We start from the raw sequence: 22,422 nt of genomic DNA on the forward strand, positions 1-22,422 counted from the left end.
CTCCTTGCATAAGCTTCGATGGAATAAGTCACTGACTACATTTAAAGGATCATTTTAAAGCATTAGTTTTACTTAATATTGTCAGACTTAGCCCATAGTCAGATGTATGGAAAAAAAAATTACCAAAAGTGAGCTGATCTCCAAAACACCTTTAAGAATATACTGTTGGTGTCTTCTGGGACACCTGCTGATAAGCCTAACCATTCCCAAGATAGTTTGATAGACAAGGCTTTAGAAAAGGAAATGAAGTAATCTCCATAGTTTGACTCTCATGATGTGTTTGGTGGAAGGGTTTGTGCCATGTTCATGCTACATTTGCCATCAAGAATGTGCTTCCATGCAACCTCAGAGTGTTTAGTCTATTAAGGCTGCTTTTAAACCATTGCTATTCCACTGACCCCTATGGCATTGTTTCTAATATATTTGGGAGAAAATAGAATGAATTAAAACTCAATGTGTGTGACCCTGGGATTTCAAAAACGGCCTAAAATCAAAGTCTTTGAAAATCTGTCTGTATCATGTGTGGTTTTATACAGGACTTGAGTCCTTTCAAGTGTTTGACTGTTGGATGCTTGTAATATAAATTCCAAATTTCTCTATTTAGTCCCTGGGCAGGAAAAAGTGACTGACTTTGAAGAAAGAACAGGACCGAGAGGCGCAAGGGCATTTAGGTAATACACATACTGAGATGGGCAAACATTGGCTACTAGCAGAGTAGCAATCTAACACCCAGCAAACTGCTGTGGGTGCCAGTCCCTGGCACCTCTGAAAACCCACTAATCAGGGTATATACCTTCCTGGTGCTATGAACTTACAAGTAGCAATAGATGACAGCCAACAAAATACAGCCCCTGTGCTTCAGACAGCTTAAAGTAAACAGAAGTGAGTCATAGGCAGGGAACAAGAGTTTCTTGTGAGACTATTTTCCCTCTGAGGGATGGGACCGGGAAAGAGTGATAGCTGGGTCCCAGGCAATGTCAGCAGCAGCAGCCCCTACTATCTATCCCAGCCAGAAATTCAGGATGCTTACTAGCCTCTTGCACAGCACAGTCCTGCATGCCATCACGTGCTGTATGCCAAGCATGGGGTCTGCTTTTGAACTGCTAAGAACCTGCAAATCATTCATGAATTAACCATCTCTGCACAAGGTGCTTACACATACAAATACATTGATATGCTGCTTCTCCATCCCAAAATAAGCACTTAACATTACCAAAAATATGAAATAACTGACTTGTTCAGTATGCAGAACTCCCCTGAGCTGGGCTGTAACTCAAGTATACAGAGCAGTAATTATAATTACTTTTTATCTACAGGTATGCAGTAACCATATCACAGACACAGGATGCAATTATCTGCAGGCTTGGTGATGCATACCTACTACTGCTGCATCTCACCCTGCATAGCAAGCAGACTCTGGAGATACACACCTCTTGGCAATCCATCGTGGTTTCCCAATTATAGGCATTAAAGTTGAAATGAAAACTTTATGCAAATAAATATTTTTTTAAAGTTAGGGTGAAAGGTGAGGTTGGGAGGTTTCCAAAACTACTGTTATTTAGGAGTGTCTGGGACCATTCTTCAGTTTTTAAAAACAGTACTCAGGGAATACTGCAACCAGAAAATGGACAGGTTTTCTTTTTTTAGATGTGATGTATTATCTCTGATTTTGCAAAATACCATAAGTAATTATAATTAGTCAGATTGTGTCATAGTTGGCATTTTTTGGTGCTCTTGAGAAATGCCTGCTATCACAGTGTACACTACTTTAATCTGACAGAAGCTAAGGATTTCTTACATTTATTTCCAAAATCATTGCTTTGGGCTGATACTTTTTTAAATAACATTCTATGTATTGACTACTTGGAATGACTGTTTCAGATATTAAGCGTGAAACCATAAAGTCATTTCTGGGAATCTTTTAGTAAAGTCTAGCGTATTCACAGCAGGTGAGACTTATTGGACTGGCAGCTATAGGAGTGTGCCAAAGTATCTGATCCTTATGAAGAGCCCCAGATGTTAAGCCTCAGAGCTGCACAAAGGTCTTGTCACTTAGAGAGCAAATGGGCCAGTTAGGGAGGAGTGCCAGGCACCCCCATCATGCCTCTGAGCTCCCCCCATCATCATCCTCCTTGATGAGAAAAGGAAGCATCACAAACTTTTTCATCAAGACCTTGTATATTTGATTATTAAACTATACAGAAGCAGGGACCTCTTGCCATTTTTACCTATGCCAGCTTCCCTGGGGGTGCAGTCCCGACCTCTTTAAACTGACTGCTTGGCTCCGTGGAGGCTGTGATCTCCAGCTAATTTGCTGCCAGCACTGTAGAGAGGAGGCTTCTCGCCTGCTGCCAACTGTGCCTGTTGGCACGAAAACCCCTTTCCCTGAAAAAAAATGCACACGCATCAGAAGTCGGAACAAGATGATAGTGGGGTAATATCGTCAAGAATTTTCCTTGTGTACTCAGTTGTGTGCCAGATAGTCAATCAACCTTTACTGATCCTTGGGAAACTCCAGGTGAGTGCACAACTGACAGTACCTGGTGCTGACAAGTCAAGTAGATGAGCCCTAACCATCTGTATGAGCTGTGGAAGAGAAACTCTCCAGCTTCAGAAGCGGTTTTCTGCAGCACGGTCTCAGCAGGACCTTCTTTAAATGCTGGCAGAGATTCAGACTGTGTCTGAGTATGCAAAAGGCATTTCTGCACCTGGCATGTCAAATCAACCCATTCTCAACATGAAAAAGACTCTGGCTACACAATTTGAAACCAATGTCTAAAACAGATTAACACAGGGTAGCTTAATAAAAACTGGAATATATTTTTTTTGCTGCTGACATTTGCTAAAGGATTGTTCTGCTCTCTGATGGCTTTTATAGCAGAAATAGGAAACCTCATTCTGCCAAAAATGCTTGAATGTTGTATTGAGCCAGATAACTACTACAAATTCCTTCACTGTATGTTATTCCTTTAAATCTCTAAGGAGTCCTCTGGCTTTCGAGGTAGACATCCATTTTGTATTCAAGGCAGCACAGTCTCTTGCAGAGATACACAAACACTGGGAGTTTTCTTAGGGATACTTCTCCCATTTTTAGCCTGGTTCCCTAAGGAATTCCTCATTTTGGGGGTGGGTGGGAGGTTTATGCCTATACATCTATCTTCCTGTGTTCCCTTCTAAAAATTCCCATTGTTTGATTTCAGTTTTCTCAGGCAAACGAGAGAGAAAAGCTGCAGTGGGAGTTTGCAGCTTATTAGACACCAGAGAATCTACACCAGCCAGCAGCATTATAAACACTTAAAAGATTCGAAATGCTGAAAAAGCTTTAGCAGGGGGTGCAGCTTTTCAAACTCCAAAAATTCACATCGGGGCATTTGTGACCTGGGAGAAAACAGCTTTGAAACTCTGAACACACCAGGCATCAATCAGGAGCTACACCTGAGGCTAGGTAAGGTCCTTAACGAGTGAGTCTGGGGATTGTTCAGTGCTTGGGGCCGGTGGGACTGGAGGGAAGGAAGAGAGGGTGGATTGCTTTAGTCCTTAGCATTCAGTAATCACTATTGATAGGGCCTTAGGAGAGGCTGGGTAAAGCCAGGCTGCTCAGGACTCCTCTGCAAGCATAGCAACACCAGGCTCCAGGGGTTTGTATATGCTAGAAAATATTGCAGGGAATCAATATATATCAATATAGCTAACTCGAGAGATGGTAACTACATGTGGAAACCAGTAGTTGCAGATGACAGGAAACCTTAGTAGAATTCAGGCAGAATTAGTTAATCAGGCAACACAAATCCATTGGAATTAGAATTCATTAGTTCTCGTGCTCAGCAACCTGCCTATTTTTCTCATTTTCTCTCATTCAGGCTGGATTTAAGAAGCTGCTTCTCATGAAGGGAAAAACACAGACCCCCTATTCTAGATTTAGAGCACATCCGAAATCCTTTGAAGTTAGAATTTTGTTTGGCTCTTGTAAAATGTATGTTCAGAGCCACAGCCTCTTTCTCTGTCTTATTCCCTGATCTTTCAGGAGGTCAGACAATAATTACTTTCAAACAAGTTTCCTTACTACATGATCATAGCAGGCTCTGAGTTTCTGTGCCAGCATCAGGAAGGATGAAATCTCCAGGCTTTTTTTTCTTAATGCTTTGTACGAGTCAGATTTTTTCATTAATACCTACAAGTGGTATCCAATACCACGAGTGCATCCACTTGTTGCTATGTGAGCTGCAGCCCGCTGGGCTCCACATGGCAGTGGCCTCCCCCATGCCGGGATAAGGAGAGGAAACCTGAGCTTGTACAGCCCTTCCTCCCCTTGGGAGAAAATCAAAGTGCAGGGAAGGAGCTCCAGTGTCCACCAGTACTTGGATGACTTGGTAGAGCCGGAGCATGGGGCACCTGGTGTGTAGCGTAGGCATCTTCTTGGGAACAGAGCTGGATCCTCAGCACTAACCACGGGAGCTGTACAAAACAAGGCTGAAGCAACACTTGACTGTTTATTTACAAAGCTGAGAAAATGAATAGCTATTAGGAGATTTTTTAAAGTTTGTTGGGAGGAAAATTAATTGCAAATTGTTTCTTAGCTAAGTCTTTTTCTCAATGAAACAGTAAAAAATCAATTCCTAAAGTGTTAGGTAGAGGAGGGGCAAGCTTTTTTTTTTGTTTATTTCCTTTTATCCTTTCTCCTTTGATAGATCTGACTTCACCCGTTATTCTGATTTCTTTTTCTGATTTCTTTCATTGTCTTCATCCCAGGGCGCCAATCCATGATTATTGGCAGATTGCAAGATAAAAACTCAATAATCTCTCTTGACACTTTCCCTCTCCTCTACCATCTGCTTCGGTATTAGTACTTTCTATCAAGAAAATACCACATCCTTATCCTGTGCCTGTGAGGAGTTTCACTTATGAGAGTGTCAATTGAAACCGCGTGCATGGCAGCATATAAAGGGATTTAGAAGGTGGTAGGCATTGATTGATGCTACACAGGGCTTCATCTAACCCTACTGAATCAGTGCTCACATTGGCCTCCTCACACTACCTGAACAGCTTTAGTGTCTCCCTTAGTCTTCTGGCAAGCTCTAGTGAGGTAGTAAATACGTACGAAAGAATATCTGAGCCACTATATCTGAGACTGGTGGATTACCTAATTTAGCAGTCCTGTCAAGGGTCCACTCTTGTCCGCATAACTTTGGGGGAACCTCTGTCTGAAGACTAAGGGAGGTCAAATAACCTGACAGTAACACTAGCACACTGGGAGAAAACTTTTTTGTATTCTTCTTGGATCATCCATTTATAACTCTGCAAACAGCAGTAAGAAAGGAAGTTAGTATTAACTATCATGGATTAAGTGAATGCATTTGGAATTACCCTTGTTTTCTGTAAATGTCTCAGTGTTTGACTAAACAGATATTTATATTTAAATCTATGTATCTTTTTATTCTGGAGTCCAAGGCACAAAAGATATAAAAGCAGAACTCATACCCTATTCCCTGTTATCTGTAGAAGTTGGATTACAGGCTTCTCAGGAGTGAGGAGGTAGCAGTATTTTAATTATTTTTATAAAAACTGCACAATAACAAAAGCTATTGTAGGCTGATGAATACCTTCAAACTAATTATCAATCTGAATATGATATGAAGAAAGGCTTTTCAGAGCTTAATCAGAATAAAAATGAAATTAAAGGAAAATGAATTAAAGGAAAAATATAAGAAAAGAGACTAAAACAATTTTTTGAAAAAGCCAGAAAAAAGAACTTAGGGAGGATTAAGAAGTCCTGAATTGCATTATAAGATTCTGGGTTATATCCAAGCATTCCTTTAATTGAAAGGGTAGTCTGAAATCAAATACCACTCTTTACATACTGGGAAAAAAACGCTGTAGTTTTGCTACCCAAACCAGGTGTTCTGAACCTCTAAACTACAAACCAGTACAGCTTGCAATCACCTTCTGTGAATAGAGAAGTTGAGTGGTAAAATGCAAATACTATTTTTAGACGGAGAACATCAGGGACAGGCTCCAAAGAGCCCTTGTCATCAGTGAGATATATCCAAATAAAGTTAATCCCATCAACTTTGAGTACGGGGCATCAGCTTCTGGCCATTTCTGGTTCTCCTCGCTCATTCTCAGCCTAATCACAATTTTAACCAACTATAAGAAATATTATCCTGTTCCAACACCAGTAACCTACCAACCCAATCAGTAGGGTGAACCAAGCACCCACTTTAACATGTGTGATTCATCGCTGGCAAATGTAGCTGTAGCTGATGTGTGTTTACCAGGCAGCACATTGCATGCAAAAGCGTCACTGAATTCGGTGCTCCTTGAACTTGGAGTGAGATTGGCTGTGAGATTGTGGGAAACCCTCTAATTTAGGAAAGCTGTGAATCACAGCTCTTAGGTGGTGGTAAAGTCCGTCTTTAGTCAAAAAGCTGTGAGTATGCACTTAGCACCTACTGAATGCAATGGGAGTTGAACATATTCTTAAAATTAACCACATCGGAAATGAGCATTTTTAAAATCAGAAAGTTTATTCACAGGGAAAGAACAGTGCTGCTTTTGCTCCCACCATTTTGGACCTAAAGAGACTGTTTTGTGAGCAAAGCAGGAGGAAGTTCCTTTCTCACTGCCGGTGTGTCAGAGCACAGCTGTCACAGGCTTCCTCCTGCTTCTTACTGCCGACAGCATGACCTGTGCTCGTACCCCAGCGCTGAAAACCAGCCAGGCATCAGTTTCTGGTACCTACTGAATCACAGCTGAGGAAGTTTAATTGCTAGGCCAGTGTGAAAACTTTCATACTGACTTTAGAAAAGTGAAAAAAATTTAGGGTTTGCTGACTGAAATACTTTCTGAATTAGCAAAGGCAAAAGCTGAGAGAGCTCTAGATACTGTTCTGGGTGTTATGATCATGGGCCCTTTCCCTGTTCTAACTAATAGACAGCTGAAACCACGGCGAGAAAATAGTTTCAGGGTGATTTTTTGAATTTCTTAAAACTTGACTCTGCAAATAGCACCTCTGAAGTCAATAGCATTTCTCTTGGAGAAAACACCTATTCAGCAAGGATAAGGGTATAAAAGTCCATCCCAAGGTGCTGGGGAAAGGCTGCTCAATACAGTATTTGTATCTACTGTGTAATTTGAAAAATATCAGCATTTCAACAGTACCACAAGGGTGCAAATGTTTCAATACACTTGTTATAATTGCCTGGAGTTGCAAAAGGCAGTTTTCACCCAGTCAAAATTGCATTTCCTGTTGATTAGCAACAATTTTTTCTCAGTAGCTGAAAAAGTAAAAAAGGAAATCAGGGCTATAGCTGATTTGCTTTAACATAACTTTTGCCTCTCCCTGTTAAATCGAATGCTATGAGTTAGAAATGTGAAGTGGAAGAATCTATTACAGCTCAGTTTGATTCCAGGAAAAAAAAAATTAGAGTATAGCACCTTGATTTCAGATAGACTGTATTAATTTAATTATCACCAAGTAATAATTTCAGTGATTAAGGATCTTGTAAATTGTCAGAGCTGCAGTCAGATTCCTGTCTGGATATTAACCAGGCAATTCGGTTTGGGTACACGGTCTGGTCCCTTGTTCATTTAAACATCTGCTGGTCTCACAGGCTTTGCCTCTCCCATCTCCCTGGCTCATGTCCTGGAACAAGACTGTGCCTGGTGCTCCCAGACCCGCAACCAGCCTGTCCAACTCCCATCTCCACCCTGTTGCACTCCTGTCTCTCACTGATCCATCCCAGGGAGAACTCTGGTTGGGTGTTTATCTCTCTGGGATACCTGGCCATGAGAGCACGTATCTGAGACGTCAAAAATGGGATCCCAGCATACTACACATCTTACTCATGAAGTGTTTACTAGACAGTGTAGGAATATACAGGTGCAGTCAAAGTGATAAGATGCTAATATTAGTTCCCTGCTTCAGCAACTGTCTGTGGCTTTATTTGGGCTTAGGTCAAGTGCCATAGACTCCTCCTGTCCCTTCCTCCTACCTTAAATGTTCATGTAGCAGTCAGACCCACCAGGGATGAGGGCAATGTTCCTTCTCCTGCGCTGCAGGGCCAGGATGAGCTGCATGGTGGTTCTGAGTGATCCCTGAACACTCACGCAAGTGTGTCAGACTCTTTGAACACCATCCGCTCAGGGACATTGTTTCTACTGAAGTGACAGCAGGCAAATATGGCAGCACCAAAGTCAAGAAAAAAAAATTTCAAGCGTTTCTTAGTTTAAATTTTTTGGGGGGTACTTCTGCAATACTAACACAGGAGGCAGAACTCTCATAAATATTTGTAGATTATCAGGGGCAGATCTGTGATGGTTGTATCTAATCTTATGAGATTTAAAACCATCTTTTTTGATCAGATTTGTCCAATGGGAAATATGAGTTTAGGTCTTGGTCAGTACCTTCTATGCATATTGAAAGAATTCCTATTTACATCACTGAGAGTGGTATTTTGCCTCGGGCTTGTGAACACAGTGAAAGTCATATTATTATAATACAAAATTCAGACTTACTGAGGTCTTGTTTTATTTATATTAACCTCTCTTTTCATGAGGTCCAGAAAAGTTTTAAAGTTTAATAGTTTAATTTTTAAAAATATCTTCAGTCTGTTCCATGGAGTTGACAAAATGTACATAGGCTTAAACAAAGGAGGTTTCATATAAGTATCTTCTTTGTGAGAAGCTGCTTTGTACTATGTAGGTACAATTTGGATCAGCTCTTGACTTCAGTGGGGCCAGAATTTCATCCTAAATATTTAGCACTCAATTCAGAAAGCTTTTACTCATATGAGTGATCTTTGCTCCTGTGTTCCGATGACTTCTGCCAGCTTGTCACTAATTCTAACAGAAGTACTATTTTCTCTGCTTCTGCATATATAATCATAGTTGAGCTGCAAGGAATTCTTCGGCTAAGTGATTGTTCATATCTGAAGCAGAAAAGCAGTTACTACCACACATCATGTGGAATTTGCTGTGATCATTCAAGCCATTAATAATAAAATTAGAAGAATCTCATTAGAATTATATTTGACATCACTGGTTACTCTTAGTGTATAATGATAGAGTTAGCCATGAGAAAGACACATTGCATTGCTGTCCCCTGGAAAAATAAGATGCTGTTAATTTCCGTACCTTGGGAAATATATGAACCAGCCTAAATTTCTCATAATTACAGTAGGTAGTAACGGTGCATTTTAATAGAAGAAACTAATAGTGGATGACATTTTTACAGATGATATATAGCTGTGTTCTGCATATTTTTTGTAAAGTAGAAGGGTAAAACATTTGATTTGAGGCACTAAATAAGTTATGAGAATGCAATAAAATACTGACTGTGGCTTTAAAAATATTTGTCCTTTTAAAATACCTCCTACAAATGATACAGAAATAAATGGATTGTATAAAACAAGAGATGCTGGCTCTCCACTCCAGCAGGCATTTCCTTCTCTTTCTTTCCTTAGTAGCCCAACGGAACGGAACCATATTTGAATTCTGGTTGCTCGTAAAACAGTCAATCTGGTGCTCCCAGTTGTGTTATAACTTCTCTGGCAAGCAAATACACAGCGCAGACTAGCAATAAAGCATGCTCCAAACAGTGAGTTATCAAAGGTATGTTCGTCTCATATTGCTGGAGACACAGAATCACAACAGCGGCCCTAGCAGGGTGCTGCTCATGAGGATTGCCAAAGACTTCGGTGGAAAAGGAACATAAAAATTATTTATTATTTCTGCATATAAAGTCTTACAGCTAAGCTTATCTTTTGAGTGAAAAAAAAAAAAAAAAACCAAGAGCTCATTAAGGCTGTATTTTTTCCTCAGAAACCATCAATGATTATTAAAGCTCTATATGGTGCCCAGCTATACTCTGAATATGGATTGACCTCGAAGAAAAGCAGCCTCTGAGATTAGAGATGACACAATTTGACTTGCAGGAGGAAGTGGCAGCATTCAGCACTGGCAGTGACAAGTCCAGGGCTGCATTAGAAAGGCTGAGTTTGAAACTCCATTTATTTCTCCACATTTGACAAAGTCTGAGTCTGATTTGAACTTCCTTCAAAGAGCTGGAGGTTGATAACATGTCACAGAATACAGAGATATTTCATCTGGAAGGAGCTAGCTCTCAACTTGGCAGGCTAGCTCTCAACTTGAATCAAATATTTTATCTGCGAATATGTTTCCTTCAGTGGCAATAGATGCTTCCAGATGACATCAGGGTTCAAGAAGACCAAAATTTTTATTCTGCTTTGGCAGTCAATTAACATTGAACACATTCATGATTTTAAGTTTCAAGAACTTCAAACACGGAGAAATATGTTGGAAAGGTCTGTGTCATTTAGACATTTGCAGTTTGGTATGAATAAATTAATTACACAATCACCTTTTCACCCAGAAGATAATAATTAATATAGTAAAATAGTATCATTTCTTTGGTTTGAAATCATAGGCTAAGCATCAAAGTTATTTTGCTGTCACATATTTCAGTAAGACACCCAGAAATAGTTCAAGAGCAAACAAGATGCAGGCTGAGCTGGATGAATAGTTCTGCGGATTGTGTCTTGTGCCTTTCTAGCACTTCTTCTAAGGACTCTAGCCAGCAACAGTTGAGAATCCAGGAGAAAGTACATGTCCAGTAGATAAGTCAGCTACTAAAAAAAGCATTTTTAAAAGTGATTCTATGGGTTTTTCAAGAATGTCCTTTTCTAGTAGTCTGTGTGAACCAAATTGCAGCATGGATATAGGCAAGATGCTGAAGTTAACTCTGTCTCCATAGTTTGGGCCTTGGTAGGAAATAATATTTGATGTATGAATCCATGCAGAACCTGTGACTGGACCTACCGACTACGAATTTTTGCTAACCATCACCATAGGTGTGTTGAAAACTGCAGCTTTTCGAAGGACGTTAATTATGGGGTGGGATGTTGACAACCTGTTTGAACCAGCGTGTACTCCAGTGTCTGATGCTGGTCACTGGATCTGAAGCACAGTGTCACTCCTGTCACTTGTTCATATCAGGATTCTCCATGGTGCAAAAGGATTGATAGGAAGCATAAATTGATACATTGGGATATGGCTTTGGAGAGAATTCAAGGCTGCTAACAGTTATAAAGTCCCTGCTCCTCTTGCACTGGCTTGAGAGGTTTCCTCCTCACATGCAGCTCCCAGATACTATAACCACTAGGTCTGTGATGCTTCTTGATTGTGGTTCATGAGGTTAATTTTTGTATTAAGTTGGCTATTTTCAATCAAATGGACCTTTGGAAAGCAGTAAATGTTGTCCACAGGAACTTTTCTGTCCAAAGAACACTCAAGATGGCAGCTACTTTCGAAGATATAAAAGCTTTTTTTGAGCAGTCTTAATTCTATATGATTATGATATAATAAAATAAACTTTTTGAAAAAATGTCTAAGTTCTTTTACCATAAAAGGCTACTTTCTCATTAAAATGGTGAGAAAATATATGTATTTTTAACAAATCTAGAAAACGTTACACTCTCATGTTAGCTATATTTAATCTTACCTCTTGTTCTTATACAGAGACAGATTGCCTTAAGGAATGAATTGGCACTACTCCATAGAAGTTAATGCAGTTTTTGTAAGTTTGTACCTTCCAAGAGTTTAATCCATAAAAATATAACATAATTTCAGAAATCATTAAAAAGTGGAAGACATTCCTAGTTCTGCATCCCAAACCATTGTAGTCAGGGGAGCTGCCAGCACTGTTCTTATTCAAAGAGATTTCTATGTTTAAGTGATGATTAACAGCACTAGATGTGTTTATTCTGCTATGCATGCATGCACGCTACGTCCATTAACAGTAATGTGGCTTATGTGTTTCCGGTCTTGGAGACAGAGAACCCTTTAAAGATGATGCTATTTATTTTTTCTATCCATAAAGCCTGACTTGGTAAAATTAGAAATGTATAAAAATCTCCTGCAGCTTTGATTGATGTTAGTACAGAGTCTTGTGCATTAGGCTGATGATGGAAAGGGTGGGAACTTGACTCCTGCCTGTGTGTGTGATGGGTGATGCTAAATCTCAACAACATCTGTAATACCTTAACAGCACTTTTGGATCAGGATCTCAAATTTGGATCTTTCCCTAGAGGCCAGAAAACATGGTGTCATTTTTGTTTGCATCTTCAACTACCTAAATAATTTCAGAGACGAGCAATTCTCCTTACTGCTTTTGAAAAAGGCAAAAAATACCTACATCCACACTGGGCATTGGCACCACAAAACATCACAGCATCTGACCTGTCGGTGGCTGTCCCTGTGGATTTGTGCACGCATTCCTCTGTGATGCAAGGGAGATACAAAACATCTCAGAGTAAGTCTCACAAGGTGCAGTACATTAGTAAGGGTGTTGCCAGTGCTGGCTAAGAAGGGAAAGACCAGCACTTATACATCTTACTTGTTACTCTGTCATCACCTGAAGAACTGTGTCATAAAAGTCCTTCCTTTATTTTTTTTCCTTGAAAGGAAGCAAGGGTCAATTTTTTGCTGTAATAAACAAGGGGAAGCAGGGCCACAGTTTGTTTTGGATGGAGCACACTCACCCAACTGAGTTCCACCCTCTGCCTGGGCAGCCAAGACGGAGCCCCCAGGAACATGCCCCTGTTGCCAGGCCAGTGCTCATCACTCTCACTGTTGAAGCTATTCACATTTCAGGAAGAGATAAAGATTTAAAGTTTACATGGGATGAAGTAAAATCTTACCTTGAGGAGAGCAATTCTGCTTCCAAATCACATTCTGAAACCACCCACTGCTTTGTGTCTGCAAGCAGTTTGGGGCAGGTGTGGTTGAGGCCTTAGGTGATAAAGCAAACAGATAATTAATAATTAATTCAGTTAAAAAGGGGGACAACAAAGCCAAATAAAAGAGTGCAGTAGAGGAAGAGAAGGTGATAGACATGAAAAGAATGAGAAACAACAAAAGTTGTATTCTACTATTTTTCTATTCATTTCCTACATAAATATTTAATTTTCCTCTCAAGCTTTATATTTTACTCTTATCAATGGTGGACAAGAAGTAACCAGATCAGTGTGTGTTCTTTTGGCTTTATTAATTACATGAGATACTTATCTAAACCCCTCCAGAAACTGTCTGATTCATTATCTCAGTTTACAGTGAAAAACTTACATTATTTGTTCTGAATGAGGAATAGCCAACATCCACTTTAAATATAACAATGTCAAAAGTATTACAAAAGTTAGATAAGAAAAAGGCCTAGAGGTTTGCTTCTCAGACTGTTAGGATGCAAAATAATGTTCCTAGTTTCCATGCATGGTAATTGTATATGCCAGTCGAGTGACAGAATATATGCAAATGGATATTTAGGTCTTTAATTACCTGATTGGGATGCGCAGGCATGGGAATTGCTTAATCAGTTTAGGAAGGCAATTACACATGCATTTTATGAACTGCATAGCTTAACTTCACAGAAATCAGTCTCTTGAATTACCTAATCTGGGACCAGTGACTGTCCTGTGATATATGCAATATTAGCTCATACCTTTAAGATTCTGGTATTTTGTTCTATATCTTATATCTTTCATCTCCAGAAAGTTTCCAGCTGTGCTTTTAAATATGAAAGAACAAAGCTATGGGAAGATGATTGTATCAACCATGTTATTCTGTCTCGTAAATCTGTAGTACGTGATTATAAAATAACCAGTGCTATTCCTGAAGCAAAAACCCTGTGGTGGTCATGTATGCGGACAATCAGAGTCAAGTCTATGTCTTGCGTTGCTCAAGGTGGATACAGGAGGACCTGGAGACTTGGACATTCATCATCCATAGATCAGCTACTCTCTCTAATTTGGCTACCTTCTAATTTCTTCAAGCCCTGTTTTCCCTCTACTGTTTACTAAATTTATCAGAGGATTTAGTAAACAGCATTGCTTATATGGACTCAGCTGACATGACTTCACAACATAGCAAGGTAGTTGTATCAAGAAGTTATCAATCCAGGGGAAGAACATTTGTGTTCACAATGGGAAATACAAAGGACAGAGCTTTTATCTTTGGGGCTTTTTAGAGTGGAAAGCACTAAAAGTATCTAAAGATGCTGGAGTCAAAGAAATCTCTGCTTATTTTCCATTTTGAAGTGTGACTCAAGTATGTAAGAAATTAGGGACCCACTGACTCATACTGACTTGCATCCTACGTGTTCAGATTTCATCTAGGAATATTTTTCAATGCTGTTAGAATAACATTTCTATGTTTACTAATATGGCTGTGAAGTTTATTTGGGTGTTACTATGGCTTTCTGAATATAGATGCTATGTAACAACTACGTATTTTTTTCTAATGTAAAAGGAATGTATGTCTATTTGCCAGCTGTTAACTCCTTGGCTAGCTAGATTTGTGCAATGTTTTACATTCAAGTGAAATTATTAATAGAAAATAGTTCAGGCTACTGGAAAATTTTCGTCTCTTTATTCAGTATTTTTGCTTTTTTCAAAATGCTTAAAAGTTTTGCCATCAAATCACTGCAAATATGAATAACATATTAATTAATGTATCAGTGTAACTAGATTTAAAAACTGAGTGGGATGCTGACTTCAAAGATTTACGTATTATTCATCGAGGTTCATTTACCCTAGCTTAGCATGTTCATGAGTTCATTTTACTTCTATTAAACGCAAACATATTGAACGGAGAGCATTTTCATTCAAAACTTAAAGATTTGTTCTGATTCATCCCAGTGGAATTTAGAAGCAGTTCCAGCTCTGCTCTAGGAAGTCAAAGGATGTGGCTCAGTCTAGGGCCAGGATAATCATGCCTTTCATAGGTTGAATTAAAGAAAATTATAGAACTGTATCATCAGTATTAACGATCTTGCCAAAGCAGAACTATGGTTGTATAAAAATCTCTCTAAATTCTTTGCTGGTACTTCAGGAGATGAGCACTGTGCTGCTCTCCAAACATACTAAAATAGATCAACCACTGAGTTTTTGTAAGTTCATCTTCTCTGTGGGCTCTAACAATTTAATAAATTTTCTAGTGCCAGCCTGAACTCTCCTTCTAGCTACAGCTGATACAGCATCGAGAGCTCTTATTTTTTTGATGGCTAAATCAATTTCTTTTAGCCTTTGCAATGCTGTTAGATCACTCTACATGACAGTTTAGAGAAGGAAACCTGAAGAGCATATGCCACATGGAAGCCCAGTCCTTCCTTTCTCCCTGCCATTCTCTGCTTGCAAATACAATTGATTTGGCAGCATTTGTTGTCGCAGGTTACCTGGGTCTTCCCACAGAACTGAAGCCGTGTCTGGGCCCCTCGCCAAGTGTCTCTCCCAGCACAGCTGAACGTCTGGAAGGGCGTGAGGAATTTCTCCATAGTCTAGTGCAGCTCAGGTACCTCCTGTGCTGGCTGGCACACCTTGGGGTCCTACCAAGGCCACTGTAGCTTCCAGAACGACAGACCACAATGTGGCGGTTTCAGGCAGAAGTCACCTAATTTTAAAATGTGCTCACAACTATCCCCAAACACTTATATCTTGATATGTTCTGATGTTCTCTGTGAAAGCATGTCTTCCTCCTTTTACTCAGAAGATGCATCTCCTGCCATTTTCTAAAATTGTCCAAAGCTGTTACCAGATACACAATAAAAAATCAGAGACTTCTTGGGAAAGCCTGATGAGAAAAATCCGCCTTTTGCCTCCTTCCCTTTCTCTCAGTGAGCTCAAATTAAATAGTTTCATCTGTCATATTGTGAAAGAGTCAATATATAATCATAGGAAAGTCCTTACGCAATATAATTTTTACAGAGCTCACATGAAATATAAAGTCCTTTTCTACATATTGAATCCACTACATTACCTACCGGAACATCATCTGCGCTACAAGAAGGCAATATTTCTCACAAAGGGATATCTGCTTCGGACTTTGGAGGCTCAGTTGTTCAACCTATGAGACAGGCAGAAATTATTTCCTTTCTAGAAGCTAGGTGACAGATCCTCAAATGACATAAATCGCCCTGGTTCTGCTGAAGTAAGTTCAATGGTTTGCACTGGTTGGGAACCACATGAAATTGAGATCATTTATTCCAGTCTGCCTCTGTCCTTAATGCAGGATTCCCCTCTGCTCAGCAGGGACAGAAGTTTAACTCAAGAGTAGGGGACCTCAGATGAGGTGAACCTCTGATTTATTACGTAGGTTGTTTTTTTTTTAAGATGGATGGTTATGGGAGTGGGCAAGACTATTACAATATCCAAAATTTTGCTATTTATCAATTTGCCTGCAAGAGGACAGAATAAGAAGAGCTTCTCTGTCAGTATGTATGATATCAAATATTTAACAATGGTTTCTTGGAAACAGGCATGTAAAACTGGACCATTGATCTTGCATCAAATGGTTTGTATTATTAGATTACAAGTGAAATCTGCAAATGGCAAAAAATATGCTTAAACAAGAGGAAAATTTATGTAGCAATTGCTCTATAATGAGGAAGCTCAATAGCAGATAATTGCGTATAAAGTACTCTAATGCTAACTACCTACTTTAAAAAATTGTTGCGAAATTGGGTTCGTAACTAAATTATAATTACAAGCAAACATGAAATGGTGATTATTCTCAGAAATTTGTGTTTTATTTTTAAAGTTCCATAGCTTCTTTTTTCTGTGTCACTCATCCTGGTGAGGGTTACTCTGCTCCTTGTTTTGCGTGGAGGATACTACCTCTTACAATGATTTGTAATCTAGTGTTTATATAAAATATTATATTTCTGCTGAACTGCCATTCACGAATGTGGACATTTTTTATCCACACTTCGTTTACAAGTGAAAAAAAAAAGGATGGAAAAAAATCTATTCTCTTTGCATGTGCTAAAAGTCAATGACCTCTGATTAGGGAAAATCAGGTTCAGATGTTCCACAGATGTAAAATGACATGACTGTTAGAGCTGCATAGCTGGCAGTTGTAAAACTCTGCCCGTTTACCTCTAAATGAAATATTAGCTGTTGGTCTTGGTGCAGCAGTTCCAGAAATATCACTGTTTTGTGTGGAGTAGATAGATGGACCGAGTTGCTCCTCTCAGAGGTGGGAGGATGCTCTGTTTGATACTGAGGATGACGCTGAGCCTCTGAGGAAGAGCCAGGAGAGGGGAAATACGGCATGTCTGGTACCTTCTTTTATGCAGAGCAAAAGTCCAGCTGACTCTGGATCAAGGTCACAAGGAAAAAGCCTCTTCTCTTCTTCCTTGCCTTCTGATGAAAAGCCCCGGCCAGTGTCTGGGTCTGACCTATGCTGCTCAGCTTTTAGAGAAACAGCTTTATTGTAACAAGCCATTTTTAAAGTTGTGACTCACAAGGTGCTTCTGCTTGTTTGGTTTGGCTTTTTAGTGACAACTGAAAGGACAGAGGAAAATGATCACTTTGTATTGAGCTGTAAGAGCCTTCCTGCAAGGTTGTAGTGGTTTAGCTTGTTTGTCTGAACCGGCAAATCTCCTCCACCCCACTTTTCCCTCTCCCCTTCCAACAGTGCTTGTTTTGGGTCAAAACATTCCTGGCAGTTTAAAGAAAATTCCCACTGAAAATGGGAGCCTTCATCCCCTCCATTATTTGGTACCAGGGCACCAGCCTGCATTCCTCTTCTTGCTGTATAGGGCATCATCATCCATGTGGAGACGATCCACATCCAACAGCCCTGAGTTTTATCCCTAATCCTTTCTTTTTCTCAGTGCTGACAATTTTATACATGTCATTTAGTGTATTTTTCAAGCACGGACTGTGCGATATTTCCAGTCATGTTATATGCCAGCACACAATACAAAGCTGCAATACAGGAGGTGAATAATTTGCTGTACAAAGACATGTTTCCTTCTATTTTCTCATAGCCCTGTACTCTTGTGTTGACACTTCCATACGTGCTGTCACGGTGGGGGAACAGCAGCCACAACTCCCCTGTTTTAAGCAGCCTGCAGTCCTCAGCTTTGGAGAGCTAATACAGCACATCGTTGCTAACAGCACACAGGAGTTGAAGGTTTCTGCTAAACTTAAAAGCTTCTCTCAGATTATTCATACTCCTCCAATAAGCTTCACAGCTTTTGCTCAGCATAAACGAACCTCATCCCTTGAGCTGTGCTCAGCATAAATCCTAATGTCAATAGGAGTTATTCACACCCATGTGAAGAGACAAATAGCCCTTTCAGTTCTTTTTGTGCACACAGAAATCTTGAAGTACTATTTTAATGCTGCAATTTAACGATAAATCTCATTTGTGTCATCAGACCTGTTCCTTCTTCCGCCTCTTTCAGATGATACCAAAACAAAACAGTTGCTTTTTTCAAACAGCCACATAACCAGCAATATGTTACTAGATGTGTCCTTTTCCTTTTTTCCTGCTCCTTTTTTCATACAATGTCACAGCAATTTCACTCACTGTGAAAATAGCACATTTCTCATATTAATATTATTTGGGAGACTAAGTTGTAATTTAGCTACTTTCTGCTAACAGCTGCAGCTGCAAGGCTGAAGCCAAAAGGTAACACACTCATTTTTGAGAAAACTGGATGAGGTTTATCATAGACAGGGTGGAGCACGTCTAAGATAAGGTACGTTGGTTGCAGTCAGAGAATGTGAGTCTGCTCTCCTGGACTCTGCCTCTGACAGCCTAATCTAGAGCTCATCTAACCTCCTCAGTAACACCTATGGATGTTATGCATCCCTTCTGGGTTACTCTGCTTCACCAATCTAGCGCTCCAGGTATCACAGATGGGAAATGCAAAGGGAAACGCTCTAGAGGACAAACCCCATCTTGTCCCAGGAGGGGGGAAATAAGCTGTCCTGCCTGAGCTTTGTGGTGTGGAGGGTAAAGTGCTGGTTGTGCAACTTCAGGATCTCAAACCTACAACAAGTTTCTATAGCCAGCAGCAAAGTAAAAGCTCTCTCCCCTACGTGTCCTCAGACCTAGAGGATAATATTTTATTTAATACGTGTATCTACATGTTCCAGTAGTTAGAATTAATATTGCCTTTCTCCTGTTGAACACAGTTGGTATACTTAGGTGAAAACTATTTAGAGCTCCTGGAGTACATCGGCCCTCTTGTGGGAAGTCTAAGCGGTCCCGGTTGCTTTGTGCAAACTCCATCTGTTGGGAGGCAGGATCCTCTATCGAGCCTTGCAAGCTAATCACGTGAGCTGTCACTCTCTGAAAATACAAGTGAAAGCACCAGTTTTAGTCTTACGGTCCCTGACTTTGCTAGGGCCCACTTTTGCTATAAAACCAGAAATGGGGAGCCCTGATACAGATCCCAACAATCTCAGTTTTATTTATAGGTTTATTTGTTTATTATAGCTGTTTTTATAAACAGAAAACGTTTTTGCTTGTGAAACAGAATAAACACAATCCCTTGTGGAAGACAATAAACATAATAAAATGAATCCATGTACAAGTAAAGCATCCTTTAGTCGGATGCCCTTTTATTTGCATCTTTGTGATAGGAATCTTTGTCTTTCTGCTCTGATGAAAGACAATTTCATTCTATCTCTCTTTTTCCCTCTTCCTCTTGCACACTCTCCATTAGCACAATCTAAATCCCTCACATTGCATTAGAGGCTCATTTTATTTATAATTAAGCAGTGATGCAGTCATATGTATTGTTGTATTTGAAAGATGCTCTCAGCTATGTTGGAAAACTGGAGATTCTGAGCAGGGTGCATTAAGGTTAATTACCTAATAACTTACAGTATAAAATGCAGCTGCAGACACTTTGATTTTCACTAATTGTGGCACTGAACAAAGTGAATAAGGTTTTGCTCATATTCCAGCACTGTGACTGTGAAAAAAATACCACCCTTTATGGCATTTATGATGTCCTTTCTTTCTCCTTGTCTTCAGTGACACATGAGCAGCCTTCAGTAGGGTATCATCCAGAGTACTAGAGTCTCACCATATTTGTTTTATAATGATTTTCCTTTCTTAACACAATTCAGATGTCAAATGTAGACCAGCTGACTTTTATTTCATTATAGGCTCTCAAATGTGTTATGCTATAGAGGCAATACTAATAGGGTTTGATGGTGTTGCAAAGACAATTTTGAGGGTCTCAGGGCAAAGTGGAAAGACATGAAGCCACAAGCATGAGTTGAGGGCTGGAGAAACTCCTGAGCTACAGGATCTTGCTCTCTTTCTGAGACTGTACGACAGCATATGGTCCCAGGTCTCCAGGTGCTATAAATCTGTGTAGCTTCACTGAATTCATAGAAATGGGCAGAACACTAAATGTGAAAGGAGACACTCTTAATTGTTCTAATAAATATGTGTCGCTCATCCTGTAAGTCTGCTGTCATCACTGCATGTGTTTCGTGATAACTGGGACCAAAAACGCAGCCCTCGCTCCCGGCCCTCCTCTCAAAGATATTCTCAAATCGGGGAGTATGGAGAGCTAACATTTCTAACTCCCACTTCATGTCTTACTGGCAGCTTTTTTTAGTGATTCTCAGATGAATATAATCAGCTCAGCTCTATATAGGACAACATGGAGTAAAGGGGCTGGAAGAACCAATATTGAGCAAAGACAAATATCTACAAGGGCAAGAATGATAATCTGTGGACCAGGCTCTGTACCTGTCCTGTCTTATGTCCAGCAAAAATATTCAGTGTCATGTTGCCATGATAATTTGTTAGTATCTTACTCTGTCAGAAACAGATGTTTTGGTTCATTCAGGTTTTTTTATGTTAGAATTATCATTTGGAGTTTAAATGTTCCGTGACGTGTAGCAGCATAATTTCCTATATATTAGTTCAAGTTGTGCTGTAGTTTTCCTCTTAATTCTCCTGTCATGAATTTTTTACCCATTTGCATAGCACCAGTGCAAGGATTTTGTGTCTCTGAATCCCCAGTTAACCCACCCCTCTGTACAGGAGTGAACTTCCTTCGGGTGTTTTGGGAAGGGACTTTTTGGTTTCTTATAATTTCTTTTGTCTGGTGCTGAGTATGTAGAGTAGCTGAGAAAGAAATTAGGATATTTTTGGATACTATACCTAAATGCATTTCACACACTGTGGGAAGCTTAGGGATCTTTTCTATTAGGTGTAAACGGTACGAAAGCATTAATTGCATTTAATAAATATTAATGTTTTTAAGAACAGCCTCACCAGCTTCCAGATTCCTGCAGTCAGGTAAAAGCAGCACAAAGAAGCAGCGAACAGCAGAAACACCTCTCCTCAGGAGACGTCAGCCTCTCTTTACAGAAAGGATAAAAAGATCAGGCTTCAACATTTCATGCTGCAGATGGTCAAATACTTCGCTTTCTTTTTCCTGTAATTCTTTTTGGTGTTCAAAATCCATTCAGAAATTTTCCATTAAAGGTTTCTCAAAAGTTTCAATCCAGAATGAAATAGGCATTCTTCTTTCAGCTGGATTCCAGCCTAATAATTTGAATTAAAAACCTGGGTCCTTTCAGTTTCTTACATAGGAAAATGGGAGTTATTTGGGGAACAGATTCCCCTCAGCACTACCTCTGTCTAACATTTCGTATATTCTTTTAATGAAAGTTGTAACAAAGTGAAAGAAGGAGAGTGTAAAGATACTTTTCTTTTACTACAGGAAAATCTTGGCAGAAAGCAAAAAAGGGATGAGGAACTGGGACTGGGTAAGAACACATTCTTATTAATATTTTTAAATACTTTGAACAAAAACACTTAACAGATAATAAGAGGACGTCTTTGGAGTTTTTTGGAGCTTGCTTACTTTAGGCCTTTTCCGCCAACATTTTCTGTGGGAAAGACTTAGAAGTGAGACAAGGAGGAGCTCTTAATTGTTCATAATTCCATCAAGAATAGAAAGAAGGAAAGAATAGAAGGAGCAAATCCAAAGCATCCCAGGAATTCCAAATCATAGCCTTTATTAAAAAAAAAAAAAAAAACCACAAACAAACAAACAAACAAACAAAAATAACCCAACAAAACAACAAAACCCAGATCAAAAACCCCACAATGGAACACAATAGATTCCTCTCTTGAATAGTTTGGAAAAAGGGGGATCACAGGAAATGCTTCAAAGCCATGACTTATTGGCAAAAAGTTGTTGATTTAAGAGTGTTACTTTGTGTTCCACCTGTGATGACAACCTCAAGCCCCCAGCAGCCTGCACCCCCAGCCTGACCGCCTGGGGCTCCAAGCTCCTCCCCGGGAGGAAGATGCTGGTGCCCTGGCCCCTGGGCCAGCCTGGCCCAGCAGTAGCCGCGCTCCCTCAACACAATATCTGTTATTTATGCACGTAGCAATAAGCTGGATTCCATAACCCTTAATCACTCTGAGAAGTGCTTGCACACCCAGCGAGCCCAAGATGGTGACAAATGCAGCACAGGGTAAAGAGGTGATGATTAGGGCTTGCTGACATGCACACAGAATTAAGTCTAACAATGGTATTTTACTTAAACAAAAGTAAATGAGAAAAAAAAGTCCAGAGTATAT

Source organism: Leptosomus discolor, chromosome 17 (genome assembly GCF_034619465.1).
Source record: "Leptosomus discolor isolate bLepDis1 chromosome 17, bLepDis1.hap2, whole genome shotgun sequence".
In the NCBI taxonomy this organism is placed as follows: domain Eukaryota; kingdom Metazoa; phylum Chordata; class Aves; order Leptosomiformes; family Leptosomidae; genus Leptosomus; species Leptosomus discolor.